Here is a 27,262-nt window from a genome sequence, read left to right on the forward strand (position 1 = left end):
GAGTGAGGCTAGTTCTGCATGGATGTAACCATGGTGGGATAGACAAGGCTGCCTCTTCGTGGACCCCTTATGGATGGAGCCCTCCATGGACTCTTGCAGCCGTTACCCTCCATGGATTGAAGTCCCCATTAATGTGGACGTACGATAGCACCACCTATCGGAACCACGCCAAAAATCTCCATATCTACCTTTGAGTTTGATCTTCCTTCCCTACCCTCTACTTACATTTGCATGTCTTTACTTTCCGCTGCTATACTCTCAGATGTGCATGTGTAGGGTGAACGTGACTAGTCATAATTGCTAAAAAAATCCCCACAACTAAAATTAGGGAAAGGCTAAGTTTTTATTTGGTCAAGTATTCGAATCACCCCCTCTAGACATACTTTGGGTCCTACAGTGAGTGTTTTCATTCGAGCCCAGCGTGGGCTGGTCAAACCCGTGGTTGCCGGATGGCGGGGAGGGGGATTGGTAGCGTTGACATGTGCCTGAACATTAGAGTGGGCATGTTCGGAACATGACCAATGATGGAAGGGGGTAGGAGTGCGACACTGTCACATCCTTTGTTTGTACCACTTTTGCCACATGTTGTTTTTATGAAAATTTGGAACCAATTAAAACTTTTGCATGTTTGTGATGATTGATTTCTCTTGCAAACTTCTTGTGTGACTAATTGAGTTTTGAATCACTATAGTTGTTATCCTCTCTAAAACATACCTCCTTGACCCCAACTCCTTGCTAAATGATCATGCCATGTGAGTAGGACCAGAAAACCATTTTTATAAATTATTATTTTAACAAAAGGCTTTTAATCATTTTAAATTATCTAAAACCCCTGATTTGAGATTTGCACTGCAAGTACCTAAATTATGTTGGATGTTGTACACCAAAGATTTTATTTGAATCCTATTATTGAAAAACCTTCTTAAAACCACAAAATAATTATTTTCAAAATTATTTCCTATTTTATTTAAATACCTTTTTGTGAGGCCAGAAATGGTATTTCATAAGGAAAAATCATTTTCTTGCTTATAAAATATTTGTGAAAATTTAGGGAAACTCAATGGACATATATTTGCCATGCATGAGAGTTTCAACACATGGTCATGTTTAATATATTGGACAAAACCCCTCAACCCTTTCTGCCTATTTCAAGCTTTTGAAATATTTCCAAAGTAAATATTCTCAATAAATTCCAGGAAAATTCTGGCAAGTCACACATGATAAATGTGGTGATCCTACAAAGTTTCATTTCAATCCAAGTTGACTTGATCCACCTATTAATCCCAAAACCCTTCCTGTCCAAAACCAAAATTGAGCAATTCTACATCGCCAAGTTTACCCAATCGATCTCCAACTTTACAGGAGTGATCCAACCCCCAAATAAGAGCGCCACACCAAGTTGCGCATTTGTGGGAGTTGATTTTATCACCTTGGTCCACAAAAATGTGATTGTGTTAATTTCTAGGGTTTTTATGTCTACATTGTCAACTTTTCTCAAATGAGCTCAAACCTGGTGAATCTTATTGATTTTGCTCATAGTTTAATCCTGTTAAATATCACTACAAGTGGTGGAGTTTATCTTGCTCAAACTAGCATCAAACACCTTCTGGTGATTTGGTAAAACTGCTACTTTCACCCCTTACACTATTCTCCTGCACTCCAAATCTTTACCACAAGCCCACAAAGTCACACTTCACATGCAGTAGCAAGATCCAGCTGGGGTTCAACCGTGGAGTTAGACAAAAACCCCAATTACCCCTCTGATCCACCCTCACAGAAGCCTTTTACCTCTTTCCATTTGACCACAGTCTTCCCCGTCGGCTCCAAAGCATCCCATGAGCATCCCCACATCCCCGAGTCGCTAGAGGACAACTTGGGACACGCGAGAGCGCGCCAGCATGTCGTGGCATGCCAAAACTATGCTCTAGACATGCTACAATGCACCCGCACGTTGGGAGGCAAGCCCAGACCAGCTTTGGACCCCTCGGGCTGTACCCCGTGGCCCCCTCGACGGTAGGAGTCCTGCGCCATGTCGTGCCCCTCCTTTCTCCCCTTCTCCTCCCCCTATGACGCGTGCCCCCGATGGCCGATTAGGTCAGATGGCACCCTCCACCGCGGCATCACCAGGAGCCAACTCCCGCTCCTCCTAGACCTTGTTCCATCCCCGGACCACGTCCACGAGGACCACAGACGCGTTCCCAAGCCCTCTCTCCTCCCCTGGTCGTCGCCACGGTCTCGCCGACGCATGAACTTCCGGTGAACTGTGCCCCCTCTATATAACGCCACCCCGAGCCTCCCTCTCCCTTCCTTCGACCTCCTGCTACACCTAATCGCACCCCTGAGCCACCCATTCATCGCCACTATCCCCCGAGCTAGAGATAAAGCTCCAAATCTGCGACATCGGGATCCCGGCAATTCCCGGGTACAAGGCCGCTCCGGCTCTCATTTCTTTTCTAGAGGAACCACAACAACTTATTGATGCTTTCCCCTCTCTCCCCTATTCTTTTGCTGCAGGATTCGGCCCTGACGACCACCCTCTCGAAGTGCCTCTCCCGCAGGACCTCGTCGTCGGCGACTCCCTGCACCCCAGATCCTCTCTCCACCACCAGTCGAACGGAGGCTCGCCCTGGACCCATTTCCACCCCTAGCTGCACTCGTCGTGTCCTTTGTCATCGCTGGTGAGCTCTCTACCCTCTCTCTCCCAAGGTTGAAGCTGACAGGTGGGGTCCACATGTCATCTTCACCTCTCCCTCGCCTCCCTTGCTGCCACTGGCGGCTGGGCCCCTCCCGTCGGGTTTAAACCCCGGCAGGTGCGTGCACCTGGTCTGCATGGGCTGGTTCGCTCGCTGGGCCGACTTGGCCAACAGCTTCTCGCCCAGGAACCATGGCCCTTTTCTTTTTTTGTCCTTTTAATCATGTTTTGTAAAAATTCCACATGATTGAATATTTATCCAAATCCAAATATTCCTCTACCACAAATCTTGTAATATTATGTAGTATTTTAGGGTGCCACTTGTGCAATTTTTACAAAAGGTTGCATGCATTGTATTATTTTAAAACCCTGTTTTAGGAATTTTAACATTCTATTAAAATAGTTTCTACAACTTTTTGCAGTCCAAATATAAAACCCATTTTTACTGAACCTATATTCACCTTAGTATTTTACAAAAATGGTGTGACATTTTTCTGAGTAGGATATTTTCCCTGTTTTTGGTTGAGTGCTTATTTTTGCCAGTTTATATTGCGGTGAGAGATTATGTTGCCGACGAGGGGCTTGGAATAGAAGACTTTGAAGACCCCGGAGACTTTATTGAGCAAGGCAAGCAAGCCTTTAACCATGTCTGAGAAACTACTTTTATGCATGTCAAATAGCACTTCTTTCTGATGCATTGAATCATGTTGGATCGATGACCACCTTGGTAGGTTGTTTTCAGTAACTCCTCATTGATACTTGCACTTGGCCATGACCCTACCTTCCTATGAGAGTTGTGCGGGTGCGAAGTAGTTAGGTTGCTGGTAGTGCTACGCGTGGATTGGGTACATGCATGGAGACGGAAAAAGGAGGTGATTTCAAATGTTTTACGAAAACCCCGTAGGGTGCCATTAATGCTCGAGGGTGATGTGTTGAGCTAGGTAACCACTTGATGAGGGAGTGGTATACCGAGGCAACCTGAGTAAGTGGTTTCTAGGAAACCGGATTAGATTTAAGATTTGTCTCATCCCAACCTTACATGTACGACCACAATACACCTTATGGGACGGGGCATTGCTTATTACTATGGTGGGTACTAGTAGAGAGCCCGCATTACTAGTGGGGGGAGTGACGTGGTCTCTCTTGAGATGGGGTCGTGCCAGGAAAAAGGGCGACCGTGGGCTGTTTTTACACACAGCGGGCACACCGTTGCGTGCCCTCGTGGATGATACATGTGATGTACATCACGACGGACTGTCACCAACAAGTGGACTCTTTGCTAGTATAGTCATGGGAAAGGTGATGTTTGGGTACTTACCTCGGGTATGATAAATATTGAGTCATGTTCTCATGCGGAAGTTTCCCGAGTCTTGTGGGTAAAGTGTGCAACCTATGTAGAGTGTAAAACTATTCAAATAGCCATGTCCATAGTCAAGGAAAGTTGGGTGGTGCTGCTTAAACCATGTCCAGGAGTTTTCGCTTAAACCAAGTGTGTGTGTGTGGGTGGGTGGGGGGGGGAATGGTGATAGTACAAATAGCGAGCTAAGTCAGATGACTGGGCATGATGGGTGAAAATGAGTTGTTCAACCCTCAATCGATATTGATATCTGTAACGTGTCCTCTTGGTTAACGTTCACCTTATGATGCATGCCACACGAGAAGTTGATCATGTGATTGCACTAGGGAAAAATCGGCTTTCCACAAAATAGCATACTAGTGTTATGTCATACTTCATTATTGTCTTGTTCCATATCATGGGATGCTTGCGAGTTCATTCAAATTGCTCATTGGCTTACCACCGGTTATTTAATTGGCCACGCATGGAGGAGCAGGAATTTGGAGAAGAGTTCATCGATGACGAACATGCGAACTAGGACGCTTTCCAGTCAGAATGCCTCTAGGTTAAGGATGATGGCATGGGTTCATGCTTTCTATCAAGATGTTCGTTGTTAGTTGTGTTTGGTGTGTCGGGCTTTGAGCTTGGGTCCTATCTATGTAAGTCTCGACCTTAATGGTCCCTATTTGTATAAGACGGTATGTATGGATGTAAACCTCTTGTTATTCAGTTTGTGTGTGTTTAGTGAGCATTGATCTCTGGGATCACTCTACACGCGCATTCGACTAACTTGACTTACAAGTCGGGGTCCCCAAAGACACGCATGATGGACCGGGTGCAAAGGCGAGCGGTAGACTCGACAGCCTCGATTCCCGCCCGTAGTGGGCATGAGAACAGAAACAGTTTCAAATTCAAAACCTTTACAGGCGAGCGAGCGACCAACTTGTTTGTAACGGGCAACGAGGTAGCATACGCGCGAAACAGGCAGGGACCAACCGCAAGGGACCAAAAAACACTTTGCGAGGCAAAACGATGGTCTAGAGCATCATTAATTAAAGCAACTGACTTGAAAATGTTTCCGAGATGGGCATAACCCACATGGAGCAAGAGTTTGGATTCTTTGGAGGAGGTAGGGATGCTTGACAATGATAGTTACGTAGGATGAACTTAGCAAACACAAAAGCCGAGCAGAAAGGCCTAACCTTGGAGCACTGAGGCAATGAGTTCTCAGCCACCCGTGTTGAGGATGACGCCTCGTAGTTGTCCGACAACAAGTATCCCTCCACCAGTCACGCGCCGTGCAACGGAAGTAGCGAACCGTGCGCCCCCAGTACTATCGAGGAAGGCAATGAGGGGGCCGTCGCCGGATCGGCAGCCAAAGTCACGTCCTGGCCATGAGGCAACAGAGAAGGCGACGTGGGGGTTGCTGCGAGACGGATGGATGCGATATAGTGTGTCGATGATATTGGCGAGCATGTGGCGATGAATCTCGCTACCACTAAGCAAAAATCCATGAATGAGAAAGAGCCAACCAAGACTTGAGAGATGTCGAAGTCTGCTGCGTCTCCGCCAAAATGAAACTGGAGGAGAGTGGCGACAAGCGGTGGATCAAGAGAGTGTGGAGACTGGTGAAAGGAGATGAGCAACATGTCGGCCCCGAAGCAGCCTGTGGCGCTGCTAGCCGGAGTGATGTGATCCCGAAGGGCAGACCACACAATGTTCTGAAAGTTAAGCCCAACAGCCTCATCCAACCATAGTTGGAAGTGCAAACTCCCACTGGTGAGCGAGGCAGTCACCCAGGTCTAGCCAGGCTTGGCTGAAGAGGAGGCCCGAGCGACGGCGGCAAGAGGGGGGAGGGCGGCGGGGGAGGCGGATGTAGGCGACGGGGGAGGATCGGTGTTGGGGGCGTGAGGAAGAGCCATCACTCAGTTTGTGTGGTTCACGAGCCAATATTGCTACGACACCATCAATAAATAGGTCAGAGTTCAAGTATGTACGCCAGTGAAAATCAGATGTGATCGGTAATTTTCCTATATACTCCGCCATTAAAAAGTTCTATATTTTAACGAAATCTATTGTGGCTTCTTGCTTGATCATCCTAAGCAAGAACACTTTGTTAATACCATTGGCTTTTTAGTTTTTACTCGAGGCAAGCAAATGCTTATGTGTACAACATTATTCAGATTTTTTCAGCTCATGCAACTAAGAGTTACATACATAAACCATTCATAGTTAAGACAATGTTCATTGGTATGGAAAAATTTCTCATATTTGTTCTTGGAGGTAACCACGAGAACATGTATAGCTTGTTAAGCCATGAAACTACCAGCGAGAATGGTATAGGAAAATTACTAACTACTACTCCCTCCATTTATAAATATAAACCCTTTTAGAAATTTTACTATAGACTAGATAGAGAACAAAATGAGTGAATCTATACTTTAAAATATGACTAGATATATTCGTATATAGTCTATAGTCTATAGTCTAATCTCTAAAAGGTTTTATATTTAGGAACAGAGGGAATAGAACATGTTAGGCTTGTGAATCTTGGATGGCTTGGCTGCCAAGTTAGGCCACGACTGCCTCGTCGTGCGGCACATAAGCCGTAAGAGCATCTCTAGTGGATGGTGTATATGGAGGTGGATGGTAAATATACACGTTGCTAGCAGAAAAATGCCTCCCAGTGGAACGTGTATACGGGCGTGGAAGTTATACACGTCCATCCACAAGGCTACTCATCGTGCAAATAAACACGATGCAGCCACGCTCGTGGCGCTGTGCGGGGCGCTGTGCGGCGCGGGGTGCGGGCGGGCGGGCTGGCTGACGGGGTGCAGGCTAGCGGCGGCGGGGCGGGCTGGCCGGGGTGCGGGGCGGCAGCGGTGTGGGGCGGGCTGCCACGGTGCGGGGTGGCGCTGTGCGGGCGGCGCGGCGGGGTGGCCGGGGTGCGGGCTGGCTGGCGGGGCGACGGGGTGCGGGGCGGCAGCGGGGCGGCGCTGCGGGGTGCGGGCTGGCGGCGGCGGGGCGGGGTGGCCGGGGTGCGGGGCGGCGGCGGGGCGGGGTGCGGGACGGCGGCGGGGCGGGGTGGCCGGGGTGTGGGGCGGCGGCGGGGCGGGGTGGCCGGGGTGCGGGGCGGCGGCGGGGCGGGGTGCGGGACGGCAGCGGTGCGGGGCGGGCTGCCGGGGTGCGGGGTGGCGCTGTGTGGGCGGCGCGGCGGCGCTGCGGGGTGCGGGGTGCGCAGCCGCCTCCGGTCTCCCCTCCCCTTCCTCCGGCCGCCGCCCGCCGGTCCACCGCTGCCTCCTCCTCCCTGTGCCCGGACGCCCGGTCGTCCCGCCCACGCCGCCTGCGGCCCGGCCGCGCCGTTCTCACCCCCAGTTCGGCCGGATCTCCTCCTGCTGGCTGGAGCACGGGGGCTCCTCCTCCTGCTGCAGGGCTTCGGGTACTCGTCGGAGACGAGGTTGGGGCCGTCGCTGTGGTGGCCCACCGGCCACCCTAGCGATGGGAATGGAACGAGGGAGGCACCCTCGAGTCCATGGACATCTTGGATGCCACGGGGAAGGCTGCCGCCGACGAGGGAGACGGCTGCAATGCGGCGAAGCTCCCCTGTCTTGTTCTCTGAACCTGTGTGCACTACTGAATCTCTTATCTTGCAGAGGGGGAAAGAATGAGGGGAATATACACGTCCTAATTTACACGTTCCACTGAAAAACTAGACGTGTATAATTTCCACGCCGTGTATATGGACGTGTATATGAAGATATACACGTTCAAATATACACCATCCACTAGAGATGCTCTAAGCTATGAACCCATGGGTCGCTCCGCTACCAGTGCTACTGCCTCCACATGTGTGAAGAAGGAAATTGGCCCCGGTGATAAAAATATTTAGAAATTCTCTCAAGTAGACACATGTAATTCATTCAACATGATAATTCGTTGCATTCAATAATTAGATAATTACATGTAAACCTCTTCATCTGTACATTGTATATGCCTTGAGCGTCAGCGGGGATTTGGATGGCATTGACGGTAGTGCAGCTCTGGCGATCATCATCGCCGAGCCTTTTGAAAGCACAATTTCACCCTAAGATGGTTTTGGTAATTAATAACAATATACGTATCATTGAACTAATGATCTTATCTAAGTAGATCTTATAAAAGTTCAAAGATGCATTGGCTAATGGATTGTGAGGAGAAACCCCTTGATGCAAGGAAAGGAATAGGATTGGCGAAGCTTCAAGCAAGAGGTCTCTATATTTCATATTTGTGAGAAATAACTTTTGAGTCCATAGAAAAGTCAATACTATTAAAAGGGGGTGACGTATTTATGATGAAATGGTTGCTCAAGTGCTTAGAGATAGCAACCAAAAACACTCAACATTTCCCTCACAAAATTGTTGTCCAAATCCTATACATCAAAATTGGTGCCACCAAGAATTCCATTTCGTCCCTACCGATTTTTCAAAGGCAGAACCTTTGCCAAACCCTAATCTCTCGCTACCACCAACTTCCGCTTGAGTGCCACCGAGATCAATGAACAAGTTGCTCATGTGTCAATTCCAAGAATTGGAATTTCTGAGTTTTTAAATCGGCCTGATTGAGATTTGGATATTGACCTGGGCCACCATATCGGTACCACTGAGATTCATATATCGGTGTTACCGAGAAAGCAAAAGTTGCCACGTTTAGTCCAACTCGGTACCATCGAGATTCATTTTGGTGTCATCGAGTTGGGCAATAATGTTGTAACGATTGGATTTTGGTAGATGCCTATATATACCCGTCCACCACCTCTCACTCGCAGAGGAAGCACTCAGAACACACACACACACACACATACACACACACACTTTCCATATCCATTTTTCTAAGAGAGAGCCACCTAGTCATGTGTTGAGATCAAGAGATTCCAATCCATCCATTTGAAACTTGATCTCTAGCCTCCCTAGGTTGCTTTCCACCAAATCAATCTCTCCTACCCATGCCAAATCTATGAGAGAGTCACTAAGTGTTGAGGATACTATCTTTTGAAGCACAAGAGCAAGGAGTTCATCGTTCTACTACATCTATTACCTTTTGGAGGGTGGCGCCTCATAGATTGGTTAGGTGTCGCTTGGGATCCTCCTACTTCTTGTTGTGGAGTTGAACCAAGAAGTTTGGAAGGGAAAATAGATCGCCTACTTCATGAAGATCTACCCCGAGTGAGGCTAGTCCTCTGTGGACGTAAGCCAAGGTGGAATAGACAAGGCCGCTTCATGGACTCTCACAGCCGTTAGTCTTCGTGGGTTGAAGTCTCCACTAACGTGGACATACGATAGCACCACCTATCAGAACCACGACAAAAATTGTCGTGTCAACCTTTGTGTTTGATCTTCCTTCCCTACCCTCTACTTACATTTGCATGTCTTTACTTTCCGCTGCTATACTCTTAGATGTGCATGTGTAGGGTGAACTTGACTAGTCATAATTTCTAAAACAGGCCCACGTCTAAAATTGGGAAAATGCTAAGTTTTTATTTGGTCAAGTAGTCTAATCACTCCCTCGAGACATACTTTGGATCCTACAAGTGGTATGAGAGCTCTGATCTCCATTGCATTGGTTTCACAACCTCGGAGAGTATGGCGTATAGTGAGGGAAATTACCACCGTAGAGGTCCATATTTCTATGGTACAAACTTTGCTAGTTGGAAGCATAAGATGAAAATGCATATTCTTGGTCATAACCTTGTCGTTTGGCTGTTGTTCGTGTTGGTGTGCATGGTGATTTCTTCGGTGATGGAAAGGAACCAGATCGCCATGCGACATCAGAAGAATTGAAGATGTTGCAATACAATGTTCAAGCCTGTAACATTCTATTAAACTGCATGTGTCCCAAAGAATTTAACAAAATCAGCCTCTTTGAGAATGCAAAGGAAATCGAAGATCCTTTGGTTGATATGCACGACGATACAGAATCAATCAGGAAATTTAAGTTGGGTGTACTTCAAAGTCATCTTGATAAGTTCAAGATGAAGGATGGTGAAGGAGTCGCTGAGATGTACTCTAGGCTAGCTCTCATCAGAAATGAGATTGTCGGCTTAGGAAGTGAAGAGATGACCGACAAATTCATCATCAAGAAGATACTTAGAGCTTTGGATGGAAGATACGACACCATGTGCACATTGATCCACATGATGGCAAACTACAAGGATATCAAGCCAACGAAAGTCATTGGAAGGATTGTCGATCATGGAATGTCACTCAAGGACAAAGATGAGTTGCACACCAAGTCAATCAGTGCTTACAAAGCTTCAAGTGATACTCCCGCTACTTCAAATGACAACCTTGTCACCAATGAAGAGATAAGCCTCATGGTCAGGAAATTCAACAAGTTCTACAAGAGTAGAGGCAAATAGAAAAGCTCAAGCTCAAGATATGAAGAGAAGCGTTCATCTAGCCATGACAAAAAATGATACAATTGTGGAAAGCCTGGACACTATTCCAATGAGTGCTCTACTCCCCACAAACAAAGAGAAGAGTCACCTAGAAGATGAAGCTCAAGAGAAGAATCACCTCGCAGAGAGACAAGGAGTAGACAAGATCGCTACAAAATAAGACACTCCCGGAGAAGCAAGGAATCGAAGAATAAGGACAAGTACACCAAGGGCAGGTCAAGATGAAGATATCAAGCTCATGTTGGTGAATGGGTATCCGACTTCGAGTCCGCAACCAATCCAACATAAGCTACCACTCCAACTACGACTACAGTAAAGATGAAGGTGTTTCTGGTCTTGCACTCGTTTCCTCGAACTCCCATGACATATTTGATTCACCAAATGAAGGGATTGGAAACTACTTCACGGCAAAAGGGCCCAAGGTATCACACCCGAGTATTTTGACTTTGATAGTGATGAGGATGACTTGTTAGGAGAACATGACTTGCTCCTTTATAAAACTAGGGACAATGATAAAAATGAACTTGATAATAACCATGCTAGTCAAGAGAAGTCAAATGATGATGATAAGAAAGAGATTGAACGACTAAGTAAAGAATTAAACACTATTAAGTTAGCTCATGAAACTACTCTATAAGATCATACAGAGCTTACAATAACTCATGAGAAGCTACGTTTCGAGAAGTTAAATTTAAAGCAAGAGCATGAGTCTCTAAAAGCGATCAATGATGATCTTCGAAAGAAGAGTTCTTCTTATCTAGCCAAACGATTACTGTTGTCTACTTTTGTTACAATAGTTAAACCTAAGAACACTAGTAACAAAGGTAAGAACGTTTCTTCATCTAGTAACAACAATTCTAAATTTAGACCAAATGATGTTGTTTCCAGTAGCTCTCTTGATTCGACTAATGATTCTCTTGGCCAAGTTACACTTGAGCAAGAAAACAATTTATTGAAAAGAATTATAGAGAGAGGTGTCTTCAAGAGTGTTGCCGGAAGTAAGCAATTCAAGGAAACTATACACAAGCAAGGAGGACACCAGAAGAAGCAAGGTGTTGGCTGATAACCCACAAGTATATTGGATCGTGATAGTTTTCGAGGGTAGTGTATTCAACCAAAACTTATAGATTCGACACAAGGGAGCCAAAGAATATTTGCAGGTATTAGCAGCTGAGTTGTCAATTCAACCACAGTTGGAAATTTAGTATCTGCAACACATTGATCAGTAGCATAGTAATATGATAGTTTTGATAGGAGTGGTAACAGTAGCAGCTGTAACGGTAACAGTGGCAGCTGTAACGGTAACAGTAGGAGCAGTAACGATAGCAGGGATAGCAATTTTGTACATTTGAAATAGCAGTAGCAACAATAGTACCTTAGCAAGCACAATATATGGAAAACTCTAGGAACTGGATCAGTGATATTGCTGGATAATATTCATCATATAACATTCACAACATAGGGCGACACAGAACTAGCTCCCGTTCATCGTTATAATGTAGGCATGTATTCCATAAATAGGCATACATGCTTATGGAAAAGAACTTGCATGACATCTTTTCTCATACCCTCCCGTGGTAGCAGGCACCATAAGGAAACTAAGGGATATTAATGCCTGCTTTTAATAGAGAACTGGAACAAAGCACTAACACATAGTGAATACATGAACTCCTCATACTACGGTAATCACCGGAAATAATCCCAATTATTGTCACTTTGGGGTATGCGGATCCTAACACGTAGTAGGTGCATATAACTTGCAAGATCGGATCAGAACATAGATATAATGGTGAAAACATAGACGGTTCAGATCTGAAATCATGGAACTCGGGCCCTAGTGACAAGCATTAAGCATAGCAAAGTCATAGAAACATCAATCTTCAAGCATAGTGGACACTAGGGATCACGCCCTAACAAAACTAACTCGATTACATGATGAATCTCATCCAGCTCTTCACCGACCAGCAAGCCTGTGAAGGGATTACTCAGTCCCGGTAGAGAGCACCATGGAATTGGAGATGAAGGAGGGTTGGTGATGATGAAGACCGAAGGTTCCCCTCTCCGGAGCCCCAAACGGACTCCAGATTAGGCCTGCCGATGAACGATAGGAGGCGGCGGCGGCTCTATATCATGAAACGCGATGAAACTTTCTCCTTGATTTTTTTTCTTTGGAAATATGATTTTATAGCGCTGGAATTAGGGTGAGCAGAGCCCCATGGGCCCTACTAGACACCAGGTTGTGCCACGGGGGCTTGCGTGCCCTGGTGTCTAGTGGGCGCCCGTGGCCTCCGCCCTGGTGGGTCTTGGCTCCAGTATTTTCATTTATTCCTAAAAAATCTCCAAAAAGTTTCGTTCCATTCCGAGAACTTTTATTTCTGCACAAAAACAACACCATGGTGGTTCTGCTGAAAACAATGTCAGTCTGGGTTAGTTTCATTCAAATCATGCAAATAAGAGTCCAAAACAAGAGCAAAAGCATTAGGAAAAGTAGATACAAGAGAGACGTATCAACTCCCTGAAGCTTAACCCATTACTTGTCATCAAGCAATTCAGTGGACAAACTGAAAGTGATAAAGAAACTTTTTTAATAACTCTTTTGTTCTTGTTTACATATACATGCTTAGAGAGCACCCAGGTTTTTAGCATAAATCACGACTAATCGTATCAACAATAACCCTTAGAAACTATATTAGCTCATATCAATGGCATAATCAACTAGCGAGCAATAATAAGATAACTCAAAAGCCAACACTTGGTCAAAAGAATCATGATATAATATGACAATAATGTTATCTCGCTAGCCCTTTCTGAGACCACAAAACATAAATGCACAGCACCTCCAAAGTTCAAGCAACGTATAGACATTGTAATTCATGGTAAAAGAGATCTGGTCATGCTGCAAACAATGACTAAGTAGACACAAAGCATGAGGATGACAACAATGCTCTCAGGTCTGGTGCTTATTTGAGAAGGTGATGACTCAAAGTAAAAATAAAATAACATGAAAGTAAATAGAAGGTCCCTCCGCAGAGGGATGCAGGGATTTGTAGAGGTGCAAGATCTCATAGCGAAAATAAGAGATAAATTATTTTGGGAAGTACACCCTTCCTGTCAACGTTACGACCAAGATTTATCGGTATCTTCCATGTTAAACAAATTGGTGGTGGTTCCCACACGATAAAACTAAAAGTTTAATCCCCCACCACCAACAAACACACTCCACGGCTAGCCGAATCCACGGGGGTCGTCCATACAAACAACAATCCAGGGGAGTTTTGTTTAATTATTTGTGATTTATGAATGCGGGATTGGGAGTCCCTTTTTACGAGCCCCTCTCGTGTAAGGACAAGTGAATAAACACTCATCATGAGAATAACCCGCTTAGCATGGAATATACTAACCTCCCCATGTCGTTGCATGAGCGGTCTAGGCACACAAAACAGAAGTTCATTTGAAATATTAGAGGTGGTAGATGCAAATTTACTTGGAACAGCAGGGTAATACCGCATATAGGTAGGTATAGTGGACTCATCTGGAATAACTTTGTTTCAATGCTTTTGATGCACAAGCAGTATTCCCGCCTAGTACAGCCGAAGGCTAGCAAATAGGTTGGGAACCGACCAGCTAGAGAGCGAAGACGGTCATGAACATGCTTTATGAATAATCATCGTTGCATACTAGCATGAGTAGGATATAAACACCATGAACATAAATATCGTGGAGGCTATGTTGGTTTTGATTCATGCGTGAACATGTGCCAAGTCAAGCCACTTGAACATTTAGAGGAGGATACCATATCATCATACTACATCACAACCATTTTAATAAATGTTGACGTCCACGATAAATCATTATCCACTCCTAGATACTTAAGCATGGCATGAACAACTATAATCTCTAATTGTTATTGCAAACATGTCTGGTCATAATACACTCAATCATGGATACTGGTCTAAGCATATTTACAAAAACAAAAACAAGTTGAGTTCATACCCGCTTCTCTTTGCCACAATCACTTCATAAAGTATCATCATTATTGCCTTTATCTTGCACGACCCAACGATATGAAAATAATAATAGTGCACGAGTACCATGGACTAAGATGGAATATGCAATATTTTATTCAAAAGGAGAAGACAAAGTAATATGGGCTCTCTATTAGATCAATAACAATGCATATTAGAGTCACTCACCATTTTATCATGGTCTTAACCTTGGGTATAACTCAAAGAAGGGAAAAGAAAATCAGAGAAACATACTACAATATTTTTGGAGTTTTTAGTTTTTCTAGAAAAAAACAAATTAAAGAAGGGGAAACTAAAACAAGAAAACTATTTACATGGGAAAGGTACCAACAAGTAAAAGAAGAAGAAATCAATCTTTTTTAGGTTTTGTGCAAATTTTTCAAACACGCAATAAGAAGGCAAGAAAATAAATATAACAAGGATTATGCAATGCAAGGGTGTGAACACCGACAACTAGGATTGCAAGCATGAATGTAAAGTCGGTGGAAATACGTACTCCCACAAGCTTAGGCTTTTGTCCTAACTTCGTAATCACCACCTGTAGTGGCCTCAGTAATAGTGAGTATGGTAACTCATGGAAGCCCTTGGTGCAGCCTCCACTACCTGACAGGCAGCCTCCACTGTCACGTTGTATTCCCGCACCTCCCTCTCATAGACATAATATATTCCTTTTCCCTGATAATCAAAGAGGGCAGTTGCATGCAAAATAAAAGGCACAATAGATTTCTTATTTAACATTAGTTTGTAGTTATAATCAGTAGTGTTGGCATTTATGGACTTGTGGCGTTTCATAGCCTCAAAATATAAATACTAAGTAGGAAGAATAGGTGTAAGTGCATCTAGTGCCCCTTAGTGAATATTGGTGGATTGAAGACTTATAGGTTAAGAGACCGATCTGTTTGTGAGTCTACACAGGCTCTATAAGTCACTGAGGAGTTTGAGTTATTCGATGAATATCGACCCCTAAAAATGTATGTCTTCGGGTGAAGACATTGGTCATTCCTTGAAGACTTTGATCTTGAAGAAATTGCAAAGAAATTGATATTCCTTATGAACTCATTGAAGATGAGGAATTCGGTGTGTCCCGGAGAAAATGCTCTGAAGACTTTGAAGCTGAAAGATTTACTCTTTCTGTTTCATTTTCTTCATTCTTGAGTCATAGGAACACCGTACTATTAAAGAGGGTCGAGGTAAAACTAAGGAAAGAATTCCCTCATGATGCTCAACTCAAACCTACACCTACCAGATCCCTAAAGTGAGGAACATGAGAGACATGAGGACTTTCACAGTTGAAAGTTCTGACCATTGCCGCGCCGCGCGCCACCTGTCCCAGTCTTATCCACCCAACAACCATATCATTAAGGGCATTAATGTCATATCATGTCAGGATGCTCTCACGCTATAAATAGCCACCCCTACAAACACTAGCTGGTTGGCTGCTCCAAGAGTATCTGACACCTGTCATTTAGAGGAACCCAATTCCTCGAGGACTTTGAGCGAAAATCATCAAGTGAGGAAAAACCGCAAACACCCAAACCAAACCCAAAACCCAAAGTGATTGAGCATCACTGAAGAGATTGTTCTTGTGTGGAACCGACGCTTGTTACCTTTGAGGACTATGCATCCTCCAGAAGGTTAGGCGTCATGGTCTAGAGCATCCAATAGTCAATTGAGGATCCCCGGTTAACCGAGTTTGTGAGGGTTTGGAAGTCTTCCCTGAAGAATTACCGCGGGTGTTGGGTGAGGACTGTGTGCCCTCATCTCAAGGAGAATACGGTAGGGACTGTGTGTCCTTTGGTTTCAATACCAAGCCACTCCAAACCAGATGTACAATTGTCACAACAGTTGGAACTGGGTCATCAACCACTGTCTTCATCGATCTACTGGTTCTATTTCTTCAACCCTTTTCATTTCCTCAATTGCATGTTGAAGACTTTCATCTGTATTGTTTGAAGAATTTGACTGAAGATTTTCTCCTAATTTCTCACCTCAAATTCTTCACGTGAGTTATTCATCACCTGCTTATCTTGTATACGTGACCTGTGCAAACCGAACCTATCAATTCACTGTGAGTACTTTGATGTAGTCACTTTTGCAATCTGCGTGCTATGATTGCTCCAAGATTATAGCATTTAATTCCAATTAACACAGTATGTAGGAGACTCAAGTTTGGGGCACATAAGGTACTACAATCTTGCTTGCCCACTATGCATTTTCCATTAAAGAATGCTAGGTAACGAATTGAAGGAAAATGTATACTATTTATTCTACATTGAGTTACTCCCCTATCTTCACCAAAGAAAAGACTTGGTATGAATGCCTCATATTGAGATATTGGTGGTTCATCTAGAGAACCCCAACGTGGAATTTTACCTGCATGAGAGAAGTCATCTAGAGACATGGTGAAGGCATTTTCATATAGGTTAAAGGAGACTCTGAATTGTTGAGGATAAAATTTAAACCCTTTAGTGAAAGTTTCAGTAAGATGATAATGTTGTGTTCACTTATCTGCGATGAAGGTGCGAGCTCAGTATTATGAATGTATTGCTCAAATTCTTCCTTAATGTCTGCATTCAATATGAATTCATCACTTGGCCAAAGGCACGATTTGGTGTGGGCTTCTCGCACCAAACTCTCACTTGGCTCGGCATCTGACCGTTGTATCGGAGCCTCACTCAATGATGCCTTCAAGGACTTCCTCCTCGAAGAACTCCTCTTGAACCAGCTCATTATTACTAGAGACAAATTTCTGAAAAAATGGGTAACAAAATAAAGTTAACAAAACTTCACAAGAATGATAGCAAGCATTCAAACTTCTTGGAAATTCAAGAATTCAACATGCAAGTTCATCTACAACAACATCTAGAGTAGCTAAGTACTTCTAAGATAAACCAGTAAAGCAAAAACTAATTGGAGGAGTGGGGTAGTTACATACCAAGGAGCAATCCCCCAAAACAGTTTCAGAAATGGAGTTTCAAGTAAAGAGATCTAAATCCACGGGTTTGAGAGCAAGAACACGAGAGTAAGATCTACATGGATTTTTTTCTGGAGATAGGAGAGGTAGCGAGCTGAAGGGATAAGTCAGGGGACCCCCGAGGGGCCCACTAGACACCTGGCCGTGCGAGGGGGTCGGCGCGCCTTGGTGTCTAGTAGCCACCTCGGACACCCCATGCAGTATTTTTAGTGCCATATATTCTCAAATATTCAGAAAAAATCATGTAAAAATTTCAGGTTATTTGGAGAACTTTTATTTTTGGGCACTTTCTATTGCACGAAGAAATCAGAAAACGAGATAAACATGATATTTATTGTATTTAAATAAAAATAATAGGAAAAATAAAGTGGATGCAAAGAGTTGTGCCTACTGAATTCATCGACCTCATGCCTCTTGAAAATGATTCATTGACAAGGTTGATCAACTCCTATTAATAACCATTTCCAATTAGCATGATCCCGAAGAATTTTCATAAAACATTAAGTTACCTCAATGGGGATGTGCATATCCCCAACAATGAGTATCTCATATTTATTTTTGGCAGTAGGTAGAGGTAGTTGAAAGCTTCCATTGGTGATAGTTGGAGATTTTTCAATTATATTAACACCATTCACTTGGAACTGTTTCCTCGGAAAATGCATCGTATGTTCTTTACCATTGACATGAAAAGTAACCTTGCTTTTATTGCAATCAATAAGCGCTCGTGCTGTATTCAAGAAAGGTCTACCAAGGATAATTGACATGTTATCATCCTTGGGCATATCAAGTATAACAAAATCTGTCAAGATAGTAACATTTGCAACAACAACGGGTACATCCTCACAAATACCAATAGGTATGGAAGTTGATTTGTCAGCCATTTGCAATGAAATTTCAGTAGGTGTGAGTTTATCAAGTCAAGTCTTTTACATAAAGAGAAAGACATAACACTAACACCAGCTCCTATATCAAATAAAGCAGTTTTCACATAGTTATTTTTGATGGAACATGATATAGTTGTTATTCCAGGATCTCCTAGCTTTCTAGGTACTCCATCCTTAAAAGTATAATTAGAAAGCATGGTACATATTTCCGCTTGAAGTACTTTTCTTTTACTAGTGACAATTTATTTCATGTACTTAGCATAAGGAGCCATCTTTAAAATATTAGTCAAACGAGTACGCAGAAAGACTGGCCTAAGCATTTCATCAAAACGTTCAAATTATTCATCATTTCTTTTCTTAGTTGGTTTAGGTGGATAAGGCATGGTTTTTTTACCCATTTCTCTCTTTCTTTGCCATGCTTTCTAGCAACAAAATCTCTTTTATCATAACGTTTATTCTTAGGTTGTGGGTTATGAAGATCAACAACAGGTTCTATCTCAACATCATTGTCTCGTTCTTTATCATTATCAGGTTGAGCATATATATGAGCATCATCATTATCATTTTAATTATCACTAGGTGAATGCTCACTACCAGATTGAGTTTCAGCATCAGAGATAGAGATATCATTAGCATTAGCAAATGGTTTTCCTAATCCAGGTTCACTAGAAGTATGCAAGGTCCTATTATTTTTCTTTTTCTTTTTCTTCCTAGAAGGACTAGGTGCATCAATATTAATTCTTTGTGAATCTTGTTCAGTTCTTTTAGGGTGACCTTCTGGATATAATTGATCTTGAGTCATTGTTCCTCCTCTAGTCATTTCATGAAGTAGCTCACTTTGAGATTTAGCAACTTGTTCTAGTTGGGTTTGAACCATAGAAGCATGTTTTCCTAAACCTCTAACATCATTGGTGATTCTAAATTACAAGCCACTTAAGCGAGCAATCATATAAGAGTTTTATTTCAATTGTTTCATGACATAGGATTTGAAATGATCTTGCTTTATAATATAATTATCAAACTCATATAAGCATTGACTAGGATGTTTATTGTAAGTGATGTCACCTTCACCAAACTTTAAAAGATAATTTACCTCCACCACATGTGGTGGTGTTTTGAGACCATGGATTTCTTCGATAGGTGGTAAGTTCTTAACATCGTCAGCTTTAATGCCTTTTTCCTTCATACATTTCTTTGCCTCTTGCATAATTTCAGTACTAAGGAATAAGATACCCCTCTTCTTTGGAGTGGGTTTAGGTGGTGGTTTAGGAAGTGTCCATTCATCATAGTTCTTCAATATATTAGTCAATAATTCCTTAGCTTGTTTCATAGTTCATTCCCTGAAAACACAACCAGCACAACTATCTAGGTGGTCCCTAGAAGCATTGGTTAGTGCATTATAAAATATATCGAGCATTTCATTTTTCTTAATAGGATGATCAGGCAAAGCATTAAGTAGTTGGAGAAGCCTGCCCCAAGCTTGTGGGAGACTCTCTTCTTCAATTTGCACAAATTTAAATATTTCGTGTAAGGCAGCTTGTTTCTTATGAGCAGGAAAATATTTTTCAGAGAAGTAGTAAATCATATCCTAGGGTATACGCACACAACTAGGAGCAAGAGTATTATAGCAAATCTTAGCATCACCCTTTAATGAGAATGGAAATAATTTGAGAATATAACACTAGCGAATTTTCTCATCGTTAGTAAATAGGGAGGCAATATCATTTAGCATAATGAGATGTGCCACAACAATTTCATTTTCATAGCCGTGAAAAGGATCAGATTCAACCAGAGTAATTATCTCTGGGTCGATAGAGAATTGATAATCCTTATCGGTAACAAAGATAGGTGAAGTGGCAAACTTAGGATCATATTTCATTCTAGCATTCAAGGATTTTTCTTTCAACTTGCATAGTAGTTTCTTAGGATCTTCTCTATCCTCACAAGCAAGAAAGTCTCTAGAAATTTCTTCATCCATAACATAACCTTCAGATATCTCAGGCATTTCAGTTATAGGATAGTCATGTCTAATAGGTATTTCAATATATTCAGTTGGAAATACTTCATTAGTTTCAATAGTATCATTAGTTTCAGCATGCTCAATTTATTTAGCTCTAGAAAGTTGTTCATAAAGAAATTTACCTAGTTGCACAATATCATCAAGCAAGGTACTAGCATCATCATAAGCATCATTCATAGCAGAGGTTGCATCATCAATAACTTGTGGCATATAAGGATTAATAACATGTGGTGGCGGTGTTACAAATCTATTCAAAACAGAGGGTGGATCAAACGATCTTGGTGCTTTTATCTTTGAAATTCTTCACAATGATTAATAAATAGATATCCCAAGTAACTCAGCAAATATAGCTATGCTCCTCGGCAACGGTGCTAGAAAATGTTCTTGATAACCCACAAGTATATGGGACCGCAATAGTTTTTGAGGGTAGAGTATTCAACCCAAATTTATAAATTCGACACAAGGAGAGCCAAAGAATATTTGCAGGTATTAGCAGCTGAGTTTTCAATTCAACCACACTTGGAGATTTAGTATATGCAGCACAGTGATCAGTAGCATAGTAATATGATAGTTTTGATAGGAGTGGTAACAGTAGCAGCAGTAAGAGTAACAGTGATCGCAATGTTGTAGTAGTTGTAACAGCAGTAGCAACAGTAGTAACTTAGCAAACACAATATGTGGAGAACTGGTAGGCACTGGATCGGTGATGTTGCTGGATAATATACATCATATAAGAGTCACAACATAGGGCGACACAGAACTAGCTCCCGTTCATCGATATAACGTAGGCATGTATTTCGTAAATAGTGATACGTTCTAATGGAAAAAGAACTTGCATGACATCTTTTGTCCTACCCTCTTGTAGCAGCGGGGTCCATAAGGAAACTAAGGGATATTAAGGCCTCCTTTTAATAGAGAACCAAAACAAAGCATTAACACATAGTGAATACATGAACTCCTCATACTATGGTAATCACCGGAAAGAATCCCAATTATTGTCACTTTGAGGTATGCGGATCCTAACAAATAGTAGGTGCATATAACTTGCAAGATCGGATCACGAACATAGATATAATGGTGAAAACATAAACGGTTCAGATCTAAAATCATGGCACTCGGGCCCTAGTGACAAGCATTAAGCATAGCAAAGTCATAGCAACATCAATCTCCTAACATAGTGGATACTAGGGACCAATCCCTAAAAATCTAACTCGATTACATGATGAATCTCATCCAGCTCTTCACCGACCAGCAACCCTACGAAGGGATTATGAAGGAGGGTTGGTGACGACGAAGACCAAAGATTCCCCTCTCCGGAGCCCCAAACAGACTCCAGATTATGCCTCCTGGTGAAGAACAGGAGGCGGCGCTGGCTCCGTATCGTGAAAAACGATGAAACTTCCTCCCTAATTTTTTTCTTCGGAAATAGGATTTTATAACACTAGAATTAGGGTCAGCGGAGCCCCGTGGTCCCCACCAGACACTAGGCCGCACTAGGGGGGCTGGCGCGCCCTAGTGTCTAGTGGGCACATGTGGCCTCCCTTGTGGTGGGTCTTGGTTCCAGTATTTTTCATTTATTCTTGAAAAAATCTATATTTTTTGTTCCATTTCAAGAACTTTTATATTTGCACAAAAACAACACCATGGTAGTTTTGCTGAAAACAGCGTTAGTCCGGGTTAGTTTCATTTAAATCATGCAAATTAGAGTCCAAAACAAAAGCAAAAGTGTTAGGAAAAGTAGATACGATGGAGATGTATCATTGGCTACTTCAATGCCAATGGAGTTGAATGTGAAGAAGGTCAATATCCCATCCCGAAGTTTGTTTCCCAAAAGGAGAAGCATGATCCTACTATCCCCAAGGAAACAAGTTCTCAATATGACCTTCTACCATAAGACCATAAGGGAAAGGGCAAGCTTCAAGAGGAGATTGACTCATTTTAGGAAGAACCCAAAGCCAACGTCAAGTGGATTCCCATGGACACTACTAGCTCCACTTCATCTAGTGCTACCACAACCCCAAGGATCCCTATCAAGTTGATGTGGGTCCTCAAGAAGAAGAACTAGAGAAGTTCTTGAGGGGTGACTCCACCAATGAAATTCACTCTTATTCATTTTGGCAAGAACTATATGCGATCAACTCCAACCATATGCATTAGTTCAAGGAGTCACAAATTCCCTCAAAGGTAAGCAAGGGACAAGGTAATTATTGTATCATTGGACATCATCTCACATGAATAATTCCATGTCCATATTATATCCTTGCATATGTTCCTTGTGCTTTGGGACTAACCCATGTAGGTGAGAAGAGTAAGAAACATCAAGGATTGCTCCCAACTCAAGATGATCTTCATCAACAATGAGCATCCACCACTACTACACCAACCTGAAGTCTTCTACGACAAAACCCAAGGTTAGTTTATCCTTCTTGGGGGGGTGTCACATCAAGGGGGAGCTTTACTCTAAGACTTGAGTATAAGAATATCTTAGGATGTGAACACATTTAAAGCTTTATGTAAAAGTTGTAACCCCACTTGTGCTTAAACGATGACTATGACCTATGATCGAGCATTCTTGCTTGGCTCCTATGTGAATATACTCATATATAGATGACTTCGTCATCGCCAAAGTGCTTCGTATATACTAGAGTGTTTGTGCATGTTTCACCATGTTTTATTTGACATATTATTGTGTCAGCATGTTGGTATGCATGTTTTGCTCATTCGAGGATATACAATTGTTGTTATTTGGATTTGTATTTTATTTGGCCAATTGGATATACAAGAATGCCTAAGTACCTCTCTCTAGCTATCGATGCTTTCTCGTCTCAAATTCTATTCATGCTACATCATGAAATTTGAGCAAGCACTTTAGGGACACTCCGCGTGAGGAGCACTTAGAGATCCGTCTGGACAAGGGCTTCCAAAACCTCCCAAGTGCATCTCGGTGTGACCAACCTCAAAAACTCGGTCCCACTGAAGCCTAGGGTTGATCTGGTTTTTCAATCATGATACCACCGATAGGAAGTTTTCGGCCTCACCGAGTTTCACTATAACCTGACAGTTAAGGAACTCGGTGGCACAGAAAAATCCAACTCGGTGTCACCAACAGTCACGTGGTATATATTCCTCACAGACCCGGCGTTTGAAATAAACCCTCAAACCTCGCCTCCCCGAACCTCCTCGCCGCTGAGCCCTAGTCCCCAGGACATCTACTTTGTCTCCAGCGTTCCCTCGCCACACGAGTCCTCGTTGCTGATGGGAATCATCGCCGTGGTTGCCGTAGAGAGACCCTCATGGCATTAGGGTCAGGTTTTGGCCCCTTCTTGCTCTCCCAGTCTGAATCTTGCGTAATTAGGATTTCCCATGTTTAGTCCATGTTTGCACACTTCCTATACAGAAGAAGCCTCAAGTAGATTAGAGAATGAAGAAAAAAATTAGGGTTAATAGTCCACAAAACCGAATCTCGGTGTCACCGAGTCAGAAAAGACGGTCCTACCAATTTTGGTTTTGGGCTATTGAGAACAGTCTCGGTGAAAAGTGTGTCAAGTTTCTGTTGAAGAGATTGTGAGTCTCGGTGGCTTCAAATTTTCTGTCTCGGTGCAACCAATATCCCTTTTTGTAGAAAGTTCAACTTAAAATTTTAGAGTTCAAACTTGCAAAAACTTCTGATTTTTTTATGCTCATCCACTCCAACTCTTCTAATTATTTTCACAGGGTCAGCTTGTTTTCTTGGAGATTGTCAGCATGTAAGGTTCAGAGGATAGTTGGAATGACATCACAGAGCCCAATGCTGAGATGGATTCAGGCACTAGTCCCGAGGGGACTGCTTCCGACCCAGGTACTCCTAGTTCCCATTATTTGCCAAAGCCAACTACCAGGTCTAGGAAGAAGCTTAATTCTAATGAGGAGGATGCTGATTTCATCCCAAAGGAGAGCATTCCCCAGAAGCAAAAGGAGAGAGTCACAGTTAAGAAGACTGTGAGGAAAGAGTATGCCAAACCTGCTGATGTGAGAGCCCCAAAGTCTGCTAAGTAAGGGATGACACTCACCCTTGAGAGACCCTCTTCCAGGACAGTCAAGAAGCCTGCTAAGAAGATAGAGAGAAATACAACTGTATATGTGACTCGTAGGACAAATTTCGTGGTAAGAACTCCAAAGCAGAGTGAAGAGGAGGAAGAAGAAAATCTTGCTGAGAACCCTCCTTCTAAGAAGAAGCTGATGACAGATGATATGCCCAACAAGTGTGCACCCAAGACCAAACATTCTACTTATAAGCCTAAGAAGACAGTAGCTCCCAAGAGGACTACTAGGGATATACCTGCAAAAGATAAGAACAAAGGCTATGCATCTAGAGAGGCTACTGCACAGGAGGAGGAAGATGATTCTGTGTCGAGGAAACTGGGAGCTCACTTGCCATTGCACAATGATGCTCATCCTGTTGCTGAGGATATGAAGAAGAGAAGGGATCAAGGTTTGAGAAAGTGGAGGTCTGCACATCCATATGCTATCAGGAGAAGAACTGATGTTGATCCTCGCTTCCATACTAAGGAGAAACAAGACTTTTATGAAACAATGTTGTTGGACATGAGTCCTGCAGTCAGTGACATGAGATATTTTGACTGGGATTACATCAAGGAACATGAGGTTTACTTCCCTCATGTAGGAGATAACTTCAGGCTGATTGAGATTGACGATTTTGTTGGTAGAGAGATGGCAACTTGGAATGATGAAATGATTATGCAATTCTATTCAACTGCTCATTTCTAACCAGATGGAAGGATAGTGTGGATGACTGAAGGCCATGTGTATGAGTCTACCGTAGAAGAGTGGGCCACTACCATTGGTGCCCCAGTGGCACAAGAGGGTGACTTGGATACGTACTTAGAACCCAAGATGAATCATAACACAATAGCAAACACGTACAATCCAGTGCCCCAACAATATCGGAAGACACATAAGTTTGGCTCTGTCTATTTTCTGCAAGCACAAATACCAACAACTAACACCATTATGAGATAGACACTGATGCCTAAATTAGGAGATGATAAGATGATCAGAGGGTATTCTATTAACATTTTGCACCACTTAGGCACCCACACCAGGATCTGAGTGATGGACATGATAGTTGAAACTGCCAGGAGGACTGTTGCATATCAGAAGAGATCTTGTGTGTACGCAACATATATATAGATGCTCATCGGTGCCAAGCTTGGCAAGCATGCATATCAACTTGATTATCCCCACCTGCCACTACAACCAGAGTCCAAGGACAATGAAGTTGTGATGGACCCCGACCATCCCAGCTCAGCTACAACGCGTCAACAAGTAGAGGCAGCCAGAGATGCTCCAGCTCCACAACTTAGATCTAGAGAGGAGCAGATGTCGTTCCTTGTCAGCACCATCCAAGGGATGGATAAGAGTATTTCAGAGATCTTGCTGAACTACAAGAGCCTTGAGAGGATCGTGGAGACTAAATTCCATGACCTGGATGTCAAAGTGACAGAGTTGTCTACAACTGTTGAGCAGCTCAAGCATGAAGTTGATGCAGTGCATACACCTCGCTCTAGCAATGATGATGAGGACTCACATCTTCCCATGACTATCAGTTCAAGACCCAGTCTAGGTCTGCAGCTATGACAGTGATGGAAGCAAAACCAACTTCATCAGCTTAAGCATCAGCACTATCAGCTCCAGCTCCTGCACCTCCAGTGTCTACGCCTCCACCTCCAGGGACATCCGCAGAATCCTTCGCCGACGCTCTTCTTTCTACTCCATTGACTTCTACCGGAAGAGATCAAGCCCAGAGCGACGCTTAGTTCTAGACCTTTGGGCTTTTTGGTAACATGTTGCCAAAGGGGAAGAAGTGTATATATCATTAGGGCTTCGAGAGAGAGTGAGAGATTTGCATTTTATTTGCTCTCGTTTGGTTTTACAAAACATTTGGTCTTTTGGATGACTTAAACTTTTGTGTCCGATCATGCACTTTGATTGTTGATGCCACTATGTTATACCCTTGAGCTATCTACATGATGATCATTCACTCATTGTTTGGTGTTATGTGCATTAATATTCATTCACATCATTTATGCGCACCACCAAGATGTATGTGACATGAAAGAGTGACCCATGATCCTAATCGATTGTGCATTTGCATTCAAACGCAAATTTAAAATAATGCACAAATTTAGAGGGAGCTCTTGCTTTTCACATACTTCTCAAAGCGACGATGCTCATTGATTATATCTTTTGTCAAAACTTTGATCTATATAATGTCATCAATTACCAAAAAGGGGGAGATTGAAAGCACAACTGCTCCCTAAGGTGGTTTTGGTAATTAATAACAACATATGTACCATTGAACTGATGATCTTATATAACTATATTTCAGAAAAGTTCAAAGATGCATTGGCAAAAGGATTGTGAGGAGAGACCCCTTGATGCAAGGAAAGGAATAGGATTGGCCAAGCTTCAAGCAAGAGGACTCTACATTTCATATTTACAAGAAATCAATTTTGATTCCATAGGAAAGCCAATACTTTTAAAAGGGGTGAGGTATTTATGATGAATTGGTTGCTCAAGTGCTTAGAGATAGCCACCAAATATAATCATCATTTCTCTCACAAAAATCTCTGTCCAAAGCCTATACATGAAAATCGGTGCCACCGAGACTTCCATTTCGGCCCTATCGATTTTCCAGAGACAGAACCTTTGCCAAACCATAATATCTCGGTACCAACAACTTCCACTTTGGTGCCACCGAGATCAGTGACCAAGTTGCTTGTGTGTCAAATTCAAGAATTAGAATTTTCATGTTTTGAAATCGATCTCACCGAGATTTGGATACTGACCTGGGTCACCATATCGGTACCACACTGATTCATATATCAGTCTCACAGAG

The sequence above is a fragment of the Hordeum vulgare genome, chromosome 7H, assembly GCF_904849725.1.
Source record: "Hordeum vulgare subsp. vulgare chromosome 7H, MorexV3_pseudomolecules_assembly, whole genome shotgun sequence".
NCBI lineage: Eukaryota > Viridiplantae > Streptophyta > Magnoliopsida > Poales > Poaceae > Hordeum > Hordeum vulgare.